This window comes from Pseudophryne corroboree, chromosome 10 (assembly GCF_028390025.1).
Source record: "Pseudophryne corroboree isolate aPseCor3 chromosome 10, aPseCor3.hap2, whole genome shotgun sequence".
NCBI classification, from domain to species: domain Eukaryota; kingdom Metazoa; phylum Chordata; class Amphibia; order Anura; family Myobatrachidae; genus Pseudophryne; species Pseudophryne corroboree.
In genome coordinates, this window is record NC_086453.1 from 197,422,492 (window position 1) to 197,439,239 (window position 16,748).

The following is a 16,748-nucleotide window of genomic DNA, read 5'->3' on the forward strand; positions in this document are numbered from 1 at the left end:
CTCCCCAATAGTTAGCCCCCAGTAGTTATGCCCCCTCAGTATTTATGCATCTTCAGTAGGTTTGCCCCCAGTAGTTATGCCCCAGTAAGTATGTCCCCAGTAGGTGTGCCCCCTCAATATATAGGACTCCTTAGTAGTTAACCAACCGTTTGTGGATGGATGGATGAATGGATGGATGGATGGATGGATAGAACCAGATTGAGTCCGGACAAGCTTGAACTGGCAGGAACAGAATCCAGATGATCAGATAGTCTATCCTGGACCTGGCCCATTCTGGCCACCAACATGGTAGCACTCTCGGAAGAAGGCAAACAGGAGCGTATGTTTACATCTGTTGCTCTAACAATTTTATCTGGGACTTTGACCCTGGATACCTCCTTTGGGGCTGAAATTTTGAAACCCCTCCTGGGGTTGACAAGTCAGACACCTCTCTTAGGGTTGGCATTTCCAGCACCCCTCTTGGTTAACAGATCATAAACTCCACTTTGAGTTGAGGACTCAAATGCCACTTCTGGATCCTGAATATTAGATACCTTTACTGGGTTCAGCAGATCAGACACAGCCTCAGAGGCTGTGGAATTAGACACCCCATCTTGGACTGGGGAGACTGATGCCCCTTCATGGGCTGAGGAGACATTCATTGTTTCATGGGCTGCGGAAACAGACACCCCTTCATGGGCTGTGGAAACAGATGTCACTTTATGGGCTGCAGAATCAAATGCCTCACTTGGCGAAATGGAACCAGTCCTCTGTTGATTCACAAACTTAGATTAAGACCTGCATGTCATAGGACCCAAATCTTGATTGTCTTTCTGAACTATTTTGACTTAAGCAAAGGAAACTGAAAAAGTCACACCTGTTGGCTTATAGATATGAGCTTGGTGACTATCGGACTTGTCACTACTGTATTCCTGGACTTGAGAAAGGAACAGACTCAAATGAGATGATCAGAGGCTCCACAATAGAAGCAAAGATGAAGCAGTCTGCACCGCTGATGTTCTCATTTGGGAAGTTTGGACCATGGGTTGCTTTGGAGCTTAGCATCACTCTGCACATAAGATGTTTGTTCAGATTTATGCAAAGTTTCAACAGAAGTAGAGATGAGCGGGTCCGGTTCTCCGAGAACCAAATCCACCTGAGCATTGAGATCCAAGCTGGGATCCGAGTCTGGCTCGGGACTTCCTGCCTTACTTGGATCCCAAAGTTAGGCCGAACGTCATCTTTTTACTGTCAGATTCTCTTGGGTTTTGGATTCTATGTAACTCCCCATGCATTGGCACCATCTTCACTCCAGCTGTGGAGAGTGTACTGGATGGACGTGTCTATCTCAGTACTGTGTTGTCTGGTGGGGAGTGGATGCTCTGTATGCTGTATCTGAAAGGGGTGCTCTGTCTGCTGTATCTCAAAGGGGTGCTCTGTCTGTTGTATCAACCAGGGATGCTCTGTCTGCTGTATCAGTAAAGGGGTGCCCTGTCTGCTGTATCAGTCCAGGGGTACTCTGCCTGCTGTATCTGAAAAAGGGGTGCTCTCTCTGATGTATCTGAAAGAGGTGCTAAGTCTGCTATATTAGTACAGGCAGGGTGCACTGTCTGCTGTTTCAGTCCAGGGGTGCCCTGTCTGCCATGTAAGTCCAGGGGTGCTCTGTTTGCTGTATCAGTCCAGGGGTGCTAAGTCTGCTGTATCAGTCCAGGGGTGCTCTGCCTGTTCAATCTTTTGTTTGTGCTTTACTCCAGTGTACTATTCAATTTTGTTTTATTTTCATAAGCACTGTGACACTGACGGTCAGACTGTATATTATTTCCTACTCATACACATATTGTGATACGCTGTTAATGAAGGTAGACCGCAGTGTTTTTGACTACCATTTCTGACTCATACATGTATTGTGCGATGCTGTTGTTGAAGCTAAACTGCAGTGTGTAATAATATATAGTTCTAACTCATTTGTGCGACACTGTCAGTGAAGCTAAACAGCAGTGTGTAAAAATATATATTTCTGACTCATTTGTGTGACACTGTAACCGTCGGTGTGTGATATAAAAAATTATGTATATATATATATATATATTTCTCACTCATTTGTACAACTCTGTAACCGTTGATGTGCGATATAAAAAATAATAAAACATATTTCTGACTCATTTGTGGGACACTGTCGGTGAAGATAAACTGCAGTGTATAAACATATATATTTCTTACTCATTTATGTGACAACTGTAACCGCCAATGTGTGATATAAAAAATAATATATATATATATATTTCTGACTCATTTGTGTGACACTGTAACCACAGGGTGTGATATAAAAAATAATATATATATATTTATGTCTCATTTGTGGGACATAGTCCTTGAAGCTAAACCGCAGGGTTTAAATATATATTTCTGATGCATTTGTGTGACACTGTAACCACCGGAGTGTGAGATACAAAATAGTAATACATATTTCTGACTCATTGGTGGGACACTGTCAGTGAAGCTAAACTGCAGTGTGTAAACATATATATTTCTTACTCATTTATGCGACAACTGTAACCGCCAATGTGTTATATAAAAAAGTTAAATATATATATATTTCTGACTCATTTGTGCGACACTGTAACCGTCGATGTGTGATATAAAAAATAATATATACAGTATATATATATATATATTTCCGACTCCTTTGTGCGACACTGTAAGCATCGGTGTGTGTGATATAAAGAATAATAATACATATTTCTGACTAATTTGTGTGGCACTCTAACTGCCAGTGTTATATAAAAAATTATATATATACATATATATATATATATTTCAGACTCATTTGTGTGACACTGTAATCGCAGTGTGTTATATAAAAAATAATAAATATATTTCTGTTTTATTTGTGTGACACTGTAACCACAGTGTGTGATATATAAAATAATACATATTTTTGTTACTCATTTGTGCAACACTGTGACTGCCGGTGTGTGATTAATAAAATAATATATATATTTCTGACTCATTTGTGTGATGCTGTAACCACCAGTGAATGATATAAAAAATAATAATACATATTTCTGACTCATTTGTGCAATACTGTCAGTGAAGGTAAACCACAGTGTATAAAAATATATATTTCTGACTCATTTGTGCGATACTGTAACCGCCGGTGTGTGATATAAAAAACAATATATATACCTGACTCATTTGTGGGACACTGTAAATGCAGTGTGGTATATAAAAAACAATATACAGTATATATTTTGATTTCAATTAATATTTTTTTCTGTGTCATCCCAGTATACACCCAGCGACTGCTGCTGCTCCGTCCATCTAGGGGTGTTCTGTCCATCAATCCAGGGGTTTTGGAACAGTATGAAAAAAAATGAAATATTTTGTGCTGTACTCAGTATACTATACATCCAGTGGCTGCTGCTTCACCTTCCAGTGACAAGGGCTGTTCTGTGTTCTGTCCATCAGTCCATCTAGACTTTGCCCCAGTGTTTAAAAATATTTAAAGTATTTGTATTAATAATATAAAAAAATATATTGTATTTTGTGCTCTACCCCAGTATACTGCACATCCAGGTTCCTGGATGTGTACACACTGGAGGTAGGGCAACTTTAGTAAAGCAAAGCCAGTTTTTGCAAGGGCCTCTAAATTTACCGGGGCTAATTGCATATCCCCCTTTGCAGAATGGCAAAAATATCCCAAAATTTTCTAAGTTCACAACAAAAAGAAGGTTTGTAATTTGTTTTTGTGTGATTAGATGGGCCAAGTAGTACTTTTTTCAAAATATGTTTATTAAGGTTTTGTCATAAAAGAACAATAAGACAATAGGTACAAAAATACCATAACTTATCCAGCATAAGTTACACTGAGGAAAGAAGATACATTTCTCCATGAATATCCATGGTGAATATCCATGGTGAATATCCATCCAGAAGGTGAGATGTCCAGAGTCCACTATAAAGCATATATAAATTTTGATAACAAATATGATTCCTATGTAAATGTCCTATGATCTGAGAATAATAAAGCTATAGTAAACATTTGTTTGAGTAATTTCTTCCAAATTGAAATAATATACATCTTGGAGAAATACATTATTAAATGGTTGAAAATACAGTTTCCGGATAAGTAAACAATGAAAATAAAAATATTAACAAACAACATGAGAGGGGGAAGGAAAGAGGGAAAGAAAATAATGTCTCCACGATTCAGCAATGGTCTAATCAACACTTATAAAACAAAAATTAGATATGTTGATTTGCACAGTAAAACCGGAGAACAAGCAGCAAGTCCTTATCATCTATAATAAGCAAACACTAAAAGCTTGTAAAACTAGAGTATAAGGAAAACACGATGATTGGACTTTTGCAAATTCCGGTAAGATGTAATTTTGTTCCAAATAAAATATCCACACTCTCAAAACCACTTTTTAAGGTATAACGTAGGATATTGACAATTTATTGGGACAAATACATAAAGTGCATCGTTTAGAAAAGGAGATATGTATTGTTAAAGTGCGCTTACTGCTTGTAAACTTTAACACTCGGTACAAAACAATAAACATATATGATATGAGACAATAAAAGTTCATAAACACATTAAAGTGCATAAAAAATACATCAAACTCTGTTTTTTGTTTTTTTCCCCGTACCCTCTAGGGCTAGTGGTGTGTGCCTGATGGTGGTGAAGGAAAGTTGATTAAGGCAATTCAGCAACACACCACTTAGCTTTGCCCAGGTTGTTGGAGAGTCTCTAGGAGCAATCGAAGTCAGTTCAGCATCACAAGCACGACGCGTTTCGGATCGTATTAGATCCTTTTTCAAGTGCATGGTTTGCTGAATCTTCTCAATAAGGTATTTATACCCTTAATCCGGATATGGTAACTGAATTGACGCTGTTTCTTTTTCCCGCGCTTACGTCCAGGCCGCTGCGGGCGGAAGTGTGCGATTTGGGTTCCAGCATCTCCCGGAAATACGTGTATATGTGTTCCACTGTAGATCACAGTCCTAAAGTGCCCACAGCCGGAAGTGCACAGGTTGCGTTTCAAATTCACCTGGTGACACATTTATTTGCGTTCCACTAATGAACAGAACTGTTTCCAGACTTGTAATCGTGTGTATGATAGTAGATCTCCGCCAATTATGTTACATTTACAAAAAGCTCCAAATTCCCCATTATCAAACTACCACGGTACTTTATGTTCCTGCGCTGTCCATCCCTACTTTGGGAATAGGAGCGATTTGTTCTATCCATAGTTTTCCGTCATGGTGGGCATATAAAAATAGAAAGTAAAAATATAATATTAAAAACAGATTATATAAACAAATTGATACATTAAAAATCATTATGTTAAAAGCCATTTTAACTTGAAATCAGCATTTAGACCCCCAGGAATCAAGCTATTCAACAAATATATCCATATACTTTTACTTTTAGCTAGTCTAACCTCCACATCTTTGGATTTCCACGATTAATTTACTTGTTCCAGACCTAAGAACCTCTTAGTATGTGTTTCCGAACTATTAGGTACTTTCTTAAAATGTTCTGAGAGCGGATGGCAAAGATTTCCTTTTTTAATATTATAAATAATATGTTCTGCCATACGCGTCTTCAGGTTCCTAGACGTCTTCCCTATATAAATTAAACCACATGTGCACTCTATCATATAAATTATGTTTCTTGAATGGCAAGTGATAAAGCTATTTATAGTATAGTTTTTTCCATTAATTTGAAATGAAGTGGTTTTTCTTTGATTATTATGTTTAAAGGTTGAACATTGAGCGTTAATGTTTACAAGCAGTAAGCGCACTTTAACAACACATATCTGCTTTTCTTAACGATGCACTTTATGTATTTGTCCCAATAAATTGTCAATATCCTACTTTATACCTAATCAACACTTAGACAAAATAATAAAATCCGAAGGTTACACATAGGATCATGCATACATACATTATTGCTGAAAGTTATCAAAAACTTTATATATATGCAGCTGAGTACTGTCATCCAAAGTATTAATGAACGGAGTCTATTTAAGGTGACATTTTTTAACACCCTCATGGAAATCCAAACATGCATATTTTCTTTCAAAATATAAAAATTGTAAAAGTTGCTGTCTAACCTCTATTATATTAGTAACTGATTTCTTAGTCCAGTGGAGTAATATATATTTTTTACTCACAGTAAGTACTGTAATTTAAAGAGGTAGAAAGGAGATATCTCTTTCTGCAAGATACAGTGGATTCCACATTGGGGGTGTATAGTTGGATCTTGATCCGAGGCATCAACAGGCTTAAGCTTTGACTGTTCCCAGGATGCACTGCACCGCCTCCTCTATAACCCCACCTCCAGGCACTGGAGCTCAGTTTCATTAACCAGTCCAATGCAGTATCAGGTGAAAGAGATGGCAGATGTTAGTCACAGAGAACCACATTCTCACGACAGAAGAAGGGACCAGCGGCTAATGCCATACAAACCCAAAAAAGCTAAGTGCGTCATGGTGGGCGCCCTGAGGAATCTAGTGTACCTCACAGAAAGAGATTTAACTATGGTAAGTCTACCATAAATCTCCTTTTCTGCAGCAGAGTACACTGGGATTCCACAGGGAATACATCAGGGATGTCCTAAAGGAGTTCGTCATGGGAAGGGATGCACCGTAGAGGGCTAAAGATCCCGGGGTCCAAAGGAGGCATCTTGGGTGGTGGAAGTATCAAAGGCATAGAACCTAATGAATGTGTTCACTGAGGACCACGTAGCCGCCTTGCACAATTGTTCAGCGGATGCACCACAGTGAGCCACGCAAGAAGGTCCAACAGACCAAGTAGAATGGGCTTTGATAGCAGCAGGAGCTGGGAGCCCAGCCTGCATATAGGCTTGTGCAATCACCATTCTAATCCATCTAGCCATGGTTTGGTTATTCGCAGGCCAGCCATGTTTGTGAAAACCAAAAGTAAAAACAGGGTATCTGATCTCCTGAGAGAGGCAGTCCTCTCCATGTAGATATGGAGAGCCCGTACCACATCCAAAGACCGTTCTTTGGAAGACAAACCAGAAGAGATAAAAGCCAGAACCACAATCTTTTGGTTAAGATGGAAAGAAGATCCCACTTTAGGTAGATAACCAGGTCGAGTTCGAAGAACTGCCCGGTCAGGGTGAAAAATCAAAAAGGGTGGGCGACAGGACAAAGCGCCTAAGTCCGTCACCCTCCTAGCAGAGGCAATATATAACAGGAACACGATCTTAAGCATAAGGCATTTAAGGTCCACAGAATCAAGAGGTTCAAATGGAGACTCTTGCAGGGCATTTAAGACAACAGACAGATGCCTTAGAGCCACAGGAGGGACATAGGGAGGATGAATCCGTAAAACACCAATAGTGAGAGTATGAACGTCAGGTATAGATGCAATTTTTCTCTGAAACCACACTGACAAGGCAGATATATGAACCTTGAGGGAGGCCAGACGAAGGCCTAAATCTAGGCCTTGTTGCAGAAAAGCGAAAAGCCTGGAAGTTCTGAATGAATAGGCATCATAATTCTTAGCAAGTGTCATGACTGTGGTTTTGTGAACCCGGTGTTAGTGAAGTCTGTGCGGGCAACTGGAGGACTATGTGAATATTAGGCTGGTCTGTAGTAATCAGTGAGAAGAAGGAGCAATCCCTGACCGGGGATAGAACCCGGGCCTCAGCAGAGGAAGCTGTATCCTGACCACTGGATCACCAGGGACTTTGATAGCAGGATGATGAATGTATAGGTGAGACTGTACTGGATATAGTGTCACAGGAGTAGGTGCTTATGTACTCAAGGTTACTGGCAAGAAAGTAAGACGGACTGGTTACTGGTGAGACTGGGATGCAACTGTAATGCGTGCTGGTACCGGATATAACTGGAAACGCAACTGAAAGTAGAACGATGACTGTGGCTATAACTCTAGTACGAGGCTGAAGAACCCTGCGGCTGTGACGGTAGAATACTGCAGCTGTGGTTTTCAGTTGAGACTGTGGAATACTGCGACTGTGCCTTTAAGATGAAAGCACTGCAACTGTGTCTTTAAGTTGAGACTGTGGAATACTGTACTGTGCCTTTAAGATGAAACACTGCAACTGTGCCTTTAAGTGGAGACTGTGGAATACTGTACTGTGCCTTTAAGATGAAACACTGCAACTGTGCCTTTAAGTGGAGACTGTGGAATACTGTACTGTGCCTTTAAGATGATACACTGCAACTGTGCCTTTAAGTGGAGACGGTGGAATACTGTACTGTGCCTTTAAGTTGAAACACTGCAACTGTGCCTTTAAGTGGAGACGGTGGAATACTGTACTGTGTCTTTAAGTTGAGACTCGTGGAAATACTGGATATCAATGGCAACACAAATGTAATCCAAACTGGGTAACAAAGAAACAGAGTTTTTACATGAACTAAAGTACAAGGGTTACCTTTAGGGAGCTCAGCTTCAAAGCTCACACAGAGCTGTGTGTGACACGAGTAACTGGCCCAGTTACCAACTCAGTCTACCGACTTATACTTCCTGGTCCTTGGTGATTGGTGAGCAGTGTCAGGCTGGCAGAGGATTGGACAGCTCTGGGTCAGGTGAACAGTCACTGTCATGTGAGTACTCTAGACTAGGCTGAGATGTGGAGTGAGGCCTAGCAGGCCGAGAGAACACTGAAGCCTGAACTTCTGCAAACACAGGATACTGGCTTTTAGGCCTAAACTTCAGATTGCTGAATTCAGACTCACACAGGAGATCACCACAGGTGGAGCTCGTTAACTATTACCTTCCAGGCAGAGAACTCAGGAAACTCATGGTGCTGACAAGCTGTTTATCTCAGTGAGCAAAAAGGCACAGGATCCAGGACAGATGGCAGGGGTAAGTCACCAAATACGAGAACTACAGTCAGGATCGTGACAGTACCCCCCTCTTCAAGGGTGGACTCCGTACACCCATCTTTGGTCTTAGAGGAAGTTGATGAATAACTTGTACACAAAGATTCAGAAAAGTGGAAACCTGAGGGTCCAGAAACAAAACTTAAGCTGAATTCTTCAGAAGTCTTCCTGATCTTCATCTTCTGAACAGGTAGACCATCCATCATTGACAAAACTGGAATTTCCTTCATCTGAAAGGACTGAGGAATAAACTGTAGAAGGTTCCTTTCCTAGATTAGTAGTACGAGAAGATTGTGCTTTTGAAGCTAGCACTCCACTGAGGCTTAAATTAAATCTTGATCTATAACGAGGACTTTTCATACAGAGACCTGTAGAGTTTTTTGGTAATTCTGGAACCTCTTCATGTGTTAAAGCATAACAGAAAAGAACGGGACCTCCCATGAAAGGAGTAGCATCATAAACTGGATCAAATTCAGAGTCTGAGTCCAAGTCTAATGGAAGATAAGAATCTCCCTTAGATACACAGTTTGCAGATAACAAAGAAGTGCACTGGAGTTTTGAATTATTTTGGCTAGGAGTGACTCCTACATGACCAATTTTAATGGTTGGATTCTTACAGAAGGAGAACCTTAGATAATCCCTGAAAGAACGGCACAAACTTCCTTCTGCATTCCCTTCAGAGCATGATTTTTTTATTGAGTCAGATTCCAAAGGTTTAGGACTAAATTCTTTAACCACAGCATTACTAAAAGTCTGTAAATCATGGAACACAGGATCATTACTCTCAAAAAGCGTGTTGGCCCACTCCAAAGCTCTTCCTCTGAATGCCAGGAACAGATATCGAGTAACGTTGGAAGGAGTTACTGCACCCGAAGGATCCGACTCCATCAGAGAGAGAAATCGATCAACCAGAGCGGCATATTGCAATAAATCTCCATCAAAGTAAATAGGTGGTAAAGCATCAGACGAAAGCTCAGAGGCTGAAACCGATGATGCACTCTCAGAAGCTAGATTGGAGTTAGTTTGTGGAACGTCAGGCTGATGAGAAACTATCCCTTCTGAAGTAGTCTGGCTGAAATCCTCAAATAAGACTGAGAAATCACTTGAAATCTCCTTCTGGATGGAGATGCTAGTAATTCTCCCCGAAGCTGCACCACTTGCGTCTGCGACTGAGGTAAACGACTCTGGTGACTGGATTGAGGAAGTAACTTCGGTATCCTTCTCAGCGAAATTAGCCTGAAGTCCCGTATCCAAATCAGCAGATGGAACATTAGGTTGCTCAGACAAGCTTAGGGACAAAGCTGAGAAAACTGTACTCAGATCGGTATCTAGCTCTGTAGCACGTTCAGACTTTAAGTGAGTAGCCTTGGGATTTTTCTTGACTTTGGCGGCTACAGCAGAATTATCCCGACATTGAGGAGAAGAGGTATTAGAATTCCCCGCGGAAGCTGTGGACTCAGTGCTGGAAGACAAGGAAACAGAATCAGAGACAGACTGAAGTCTAATTTTAGAAATAGATGGTGGAAGTCCTTTATTGGAACCAACTGACAAAAGTTCTTTACTCGGACCAATGCTTGGAATCGGTTTGAGTCCAGATGAGCTTGAACAGACTGAAACTGGAGAAATCTTTGGCTGGACGAGTAGGACTGGATTGGATCCAAGGATACTTGAATTGGCTGGAGCCAAAGGAGACTGACCAGGCTGGTCCTGGAGTATTGCTGGACCGGATGGAACCGGGGCGGACTGACCAGCCTGGGCCTGGAGTATTGCTGGACTGGCTGGAACCGTGACGGGCTGACCAGGCTGGTCCTGGAGTATTGCTGGACCGGCAGGAGCCGGGACGGGCTGACCAGGTGGAGCCTGGAGTATTGCTGGACCGGCTGGAACCAGGACGGACTGACCAGGCTGGGCCTGGAGTATTGCTGGACCGGCTGGAACCAGGACGGACTGACCAGGTGGAGCCTGGAGTATTGCTGGACCGTCTGGAACTGGGATGAACTGACCAGGTGGAGCCTGGAGTATTGCTGGACCGGCAGGAGCCGGGACAGGCTGACCAGATGGAGCCTGGAGTATTGCTGGACCGGCTTGAACCGGGACGGACTGACCAGATGGAGCCTGGAGTATTGCTGGACCAGCTGGAACCGGGACGGACTGACCAGGCTGGGCCTGGAGTATTGCTGGACCGGCTGGAACCAGAGGAGACGGATTCCGGCTAGAACTGGAGTGAGTAGAATCCAAGTGTTCAGATGGTCCATCCTGGACCTGAACCATGCTGGATGCCAACATGGTGGTGCTCTCAGAAGACGGCGAACAGGAGTTCATAACTGCATCTGTAGCACAAAGATTCCCATCTGGAAACTTGACTCTGGATACTTCCCTTGGGGCTGAAACTGTGGTGACCCCTCCTGGGGTTGACGAATGAGACACCTCTCTCAGGGTTGCTATCTCCAGCACCCCTCCTGGGGTTGACAGATCAGACACTCCTTCCTGAGTAGAAGACTCATATGCCCCTACTAGAGTCTGAACACTGGATAACCGTCCTGGGGCTGGACGCTCAGAACCCCTCACTGGGGCTGGACGCTCTGAACCCCCTCCTGGGGCTGGACACTCTGAAGAACCCCCTCCTGGGGCTGGACACTCTGAAGAACCCCCTCCTGGGGCTGGACACTCTGAGGAACCCCATCCCGGGGCTGGACACTCTGAAGAACCCCCTCCTGGGGCTGGACACTCTGAAGAACCCCCTCCTGGGGCTGGACACTCTGAAGAACCCCCTCCTGGGGCTGGACACTCTGAAGAACCCCCTCCTGGGGCTGGACACTCTGAATCCCCTCCTGGGGCTAAAGGCACAGACGCCCCTCCTTGGGCTGTAGGCACGGACGCCCCTCCTTGGGCTGTAGACACGGACGCCCCTCCTTGGGCTGTAGGCACGGACACTCCTCCTTGGGCTGTAGACACAGACTCCTCTGCGACTCTAAATGGCTTGAACATTCTTCTCTGGACACCCAACTTGGATAAGGTCTTTTAATCACCGGACCCCAGTCATAAATTTGAGTCTCTTTCAGAGTAGCCTTCTTGATACCCCCATCAGCAGTAGCAGGATCGGCTACTGTGGATGACTTGTAGACATGAGCACTATGATACTGAGATTTGTCACCATTCCCTGGCTTGCGAAGAATGCAGTCTTTAACAAAATGACCGGAATTTCCACAGTAAAGACAGAGGTGTAGCTCCCTACGCCGCTGACGTTCAGCTTCAGAGAGCTTGGGCCGTGGATAGCTCTGATGAAAAATTTTTCCTTGCACAGAGGAAGAGACTCTATTAACTGGATGGGACAAAACAGGATCAACAACATTGGTAGTATTCCTGAAGAGATCAGGCATCACAGAAAGAATACTAGACAAAAGTTCTTGTAACCGTAATAACATCTGGTAGAAAATCTGCAGTTGGTCAGGAGTCCTAGTGCAGAAGGTCAGAGAATCTCTGGAGAACGAATTCCACTGCAGACACTGTGCCAATTGATGCTGAGTCGACTCCAAACCCTCCAAGCGTCCTGCAATATTGCTTAGGAGGTCCTGCGTCAGACAAACACTTTCGGCCGGGTCCATGAGGCCAGTTCCTACTGTCATGACTGTGGTTTTGTGAACCCGGTGTTAGTGAAGTCTGTGCGGGCAACTGGAGGACTATGTGAATATTAGGCTGGTCTGTAGGAATCAGTGAGAAAAAGGAGCAATCCCTGACCGGGGATTGAACCCGGGCCTCGGCAGAGGAAGCCGTATCCTGACCACTGGATCACCAGGGACTTTGATAGCAGGATGATGAATGTATAGGTGAGACTGTACTGGATATAGTGTCACAGGAGTAGGTGCTTATGTACTCAAGGTTACTGGCAAGATAGTAAGACGGACTGGTTACTGGTGAGACTGGGATGCAACTGTAATGCGTGCTGGTACTGGATATAACTGGAAACGCAACTGAAAGTAGAACGATGACTGTGGCTATAACTCTAGTACGAGGCTGAAAAACCCTGCGGCTGTGACGGTAGAATACTGCAGCTGTGGTTTTCAGTTGAGACTGTGGAATACTGCGACTGTTCCTTTAAAATGAAAGCACTGCAACTGTGTCTTTAAGTTGAGACTGTGGAATACTGTACTGTGCCTTTAAGATGAAACACTGCAACTGTGCCTTTAAGTGGAGACTGTGGAATACTGTACTGTGCCTTTAAGTTGAAACACTGCAACTGTGCCTTTAAGTGGAGATGGTGGAATACTGTACTGTGCCTTTAAGTTGAGACTCGTGGAAATACTGGATATCAATGGCAACACAAATGTAATCCAAACTGGGTAACAAAGAAACAGAGTTTTTACAGGAACTAAAGTACAAGGGTTACCTTTAGGGAGCTCAGCTTCAAAGCTCACACAGCTGTGTGTGACACGAGGAACTGGCCCAGTTACCAACTCAGTCTACCGACTTATACTTCCTGGTCCTTGGTGATTGGTGAGCAGTGTCAGGCTGGCAGAGGATTGGACAGCTCTGGGTCAGGTGAACAGTCACTGTCATATGAGTACTCTAGACTAGGCTGAGATGTGGAGTGAGGCCTAGCAGGCCGAGAGAACACTGAAGCCTGAACTTCTGCAAACAGAGGATACTGGCTTTTAGGCCTAAACTTCAGATTGCCGAATTCAGACTCACACAGGAGATCACCACAGGTGGAGCCCGTTAACTATTACCTTCCAGGCAGAGAACTCAGGAAACTCATGGTGCTGACAAGCTGTTTATCTCAGTGAGCAAAAAGGCATAGGATCCAGGACAGATGGCAGGGGTAAGTCACCAAATACGAGAACTACAGTCAGGATCGTGACAGCAAGTAAGAGTTCCAGACCCTGAAATAAATCCATCCAGAAGCCGGTTTGCTTGCCTTCAACATAGTTTGAATAACCGCCTCGGAGAATCCCTTGGCCCTCAGTAGTGAAACTTCAAGAGCCATGCCATCAAAGCCAGTCTGGCCAGATCCAGATAGACACAAGGGCCCTGAATGAGGAGCTCTGGGCGTTGAGGAAGTAGAAGAGGACGCTTGTTCAACAGACCCCGCAGGTCTGAGAACCAATGCTGCCTGGACCATGCTGGAGCGACTAGAAGTAGTTTTCCTCCTTCTTGCTTGAACTTCCATAGTACCCGGGGCAGGAGTGACACTGGAGGGAACACATTGGGCAGCCAATGCATCCATGAATGCTGCTTGAGGATCCCTTGTCCTTGATCTGAAGACTGGAACCTTGTGATTGTGTCTAGACGCCATCAGGTCTACATCTGGTAGACCCCACTTATCCACTAGGAGTTGAAAGACTTCTGGATGAAGACTCCACTGTCCAGCATGCATGTCCTGACGACTGAGGAAATCCACTTTCTAGTTAAGGACTCCCGGAATGAGCACTGCCGATATTGCTGGCAGATGGCATTCCAACCAATTAAGGATTTTAGACACTTCCATCATTGCCATGCGGCTTCGAGTGCTGCCTTGATGATTTATGTATGCCACCATGGTGGCGTTGTCTGATTGTACTTGAACAGGCCTGTTCTGTACCAGAGGCAGGGCCAGTGTCAGCGCATTGAACACTGCCCGCAATTCCAGAATGTTTATCGGGAGGAGAGATTCCCCCCTGTTCCACCAACCCTGGAGAGAATGTTGCTCCAACAAAATGCCCCAACTGGCGTCCGTTGTCAGGAGGACCCAGTTGGAGATCCAGACTGAAGCCCTTGCTCAACTGTTGGTCCTGTAACCAACAGTTCAGTGACAGACAAACCTCCAGAGTCAAAAAGATCATTTGAGACCTGATCCGATGAGGCAGGCCATCCCACTTGGGAAGGATTAACCTCTACAGAGGGCGGGAATGAAATTGAGCGCACTCTACCATGTCGAAAGTCGACACCATGAGGCCTAGTACTTGCATCGCCAAGTGTATCGACACTCTTGGGCCAAAGATGAAGTATCTGATCCTGTCCTGAAGTTTCAGGACTTTCTCTGGAGACAGAAACAATCTCTGGTTGTGTGTGTCCAGCAGTGCCCCCAGATGCACCATGCTCCGAGCAGGGACCAGCGAGGACTTTTTCCAGTTGATGAGCCACCTGTGGGCTTGTAGGAATTGGACCATCAGTTCCAGATGACGGAGAAGAACATCTTGCTCACCAGGATCAGCAAGTCAGCCAGATATAGCAGGATCCTGATTCCCTGATGGCGGAGAAGGGCCGTCATGATGGCCATGACCTTGGTGAAGATCCGAGGGGCCATGGACAGTCCAAAGGGAAGAGCCTGGAATTGATAATGGAGGTTGCCAATAGCAAACCGCAGATATTGCTGATGCGATTAGGCAATAGGTATATGCAGGTAAGCATCCTGTATGTCTAGGGATACCTTATAGTCTTTGGGTTCCATTGCCAGTACAATAGAGCGCAGAGTTTCCATATGGAATTTTGACACTCTCACCAATTTGTTCAATGATTTGAGGTTGAGTATAGGCCGGGAGGACCCATTTGGCTTTGGAACTAGAAACAGGGTCGAATAATATCCCCTGCCTCTCTGGGACAGAGGTACCGGCACTACCACTCCTGTGTCCAGGAGGGATTGCACAACCAAATGTAGAGCTTGCGCTTTCATTGGATCTGAAGGGATAACCGTTGAGCAGAACTGGCGAGGGGGACATCTCTTGAAAGAGATTGCGTACCTCTGAGATACAACTTCCCACACCCGGGCATCCGACGTGGTCTTTAACCAGGCCTGGACAAACTACAGAAGTTGGCCTCCCATCCTGGGGTCCCCCAGGGGGAGGCCCGCCACGTCATGCAGCAGGCTTGTCTTGTTTGGAAGCAGGCTGACGGCGGCCCAGGATTTTTTAGATTTGGGCTTAGTGGTTTTGGAAACATGAGCCTGTCTCGGGTACACCTGAGCTTTTGCTTTCCCTGGAGGTCGAAAAGGAACGAAAAGTGGTACTCTTAGCCTTTGGAGCCGAAGGTTTAGTAGCCGGGAGAAACGCAGTCTTAGCAGTCGCCAAGTCAGTTACAATCTTGTTCAGATCCTCCCCAAAAAGGATGTCTTCCTTAAAATGGAGCACCTCCAATGTCTTTTGGGGGTCCAGGTATACCTTCCAGGACCTTAACCACAAAATTCAAGCGAGCAAGGATAGACATAGTAGACGCCTTGGCCGCCATAACACCTGCCTCAGAGGCCACCTCCTGAATGTAGTGGGAGGCTGTGGTAATATAAGACAGATATTGTCTGGCAGTGTCAGAAAAATCCTGAGGCAGCTCATTCTCAATTGCCTGAACCCATGCTTCAATTCCTTTTGTAGCCCAGGAGGCTGCCATAGTGGGTCTAAGTACAGCACCTGTAAGGGAGTAAATAGACTTCAGGCATCCCTCCACATACTTATCCGTTGGTTCCTTCAGTGGGGTGACAGTGGTGATGGGTAGAGTATATGACACCACAAGACGGGCGACATGAGAGTCCACCGGCTGGAATTTCCCACTTTTTAATCAACTCTGCAGGGATGGGATAATGAGCTAGCATCTATTTAGACAGGGAAAATTTCTTTCCTGGAGACACCCAGGATTCTTGACGTATGTCAACTAAATGGTCAGAATGTGGTAAGACTACTTTAGTAACCCTCTGATGTTTGAACTTATTAGGTTTCTTAGATGCAGTAGTGTGCACGATCTCATCATCTATTTGGCGAATCAGCTTAAAAGCCTCCACTTGGTCAGGAACATCAACCTGGGTTGTAGATTCCTCATCAGAAGTGGCTGTATCAGTGTCTGATGGATCAGTATATTCCCCATCCTCATCAGAAGAATCATCTGAAATAGTAGTGGATTGTGAGGAAGAAATGGAATGCT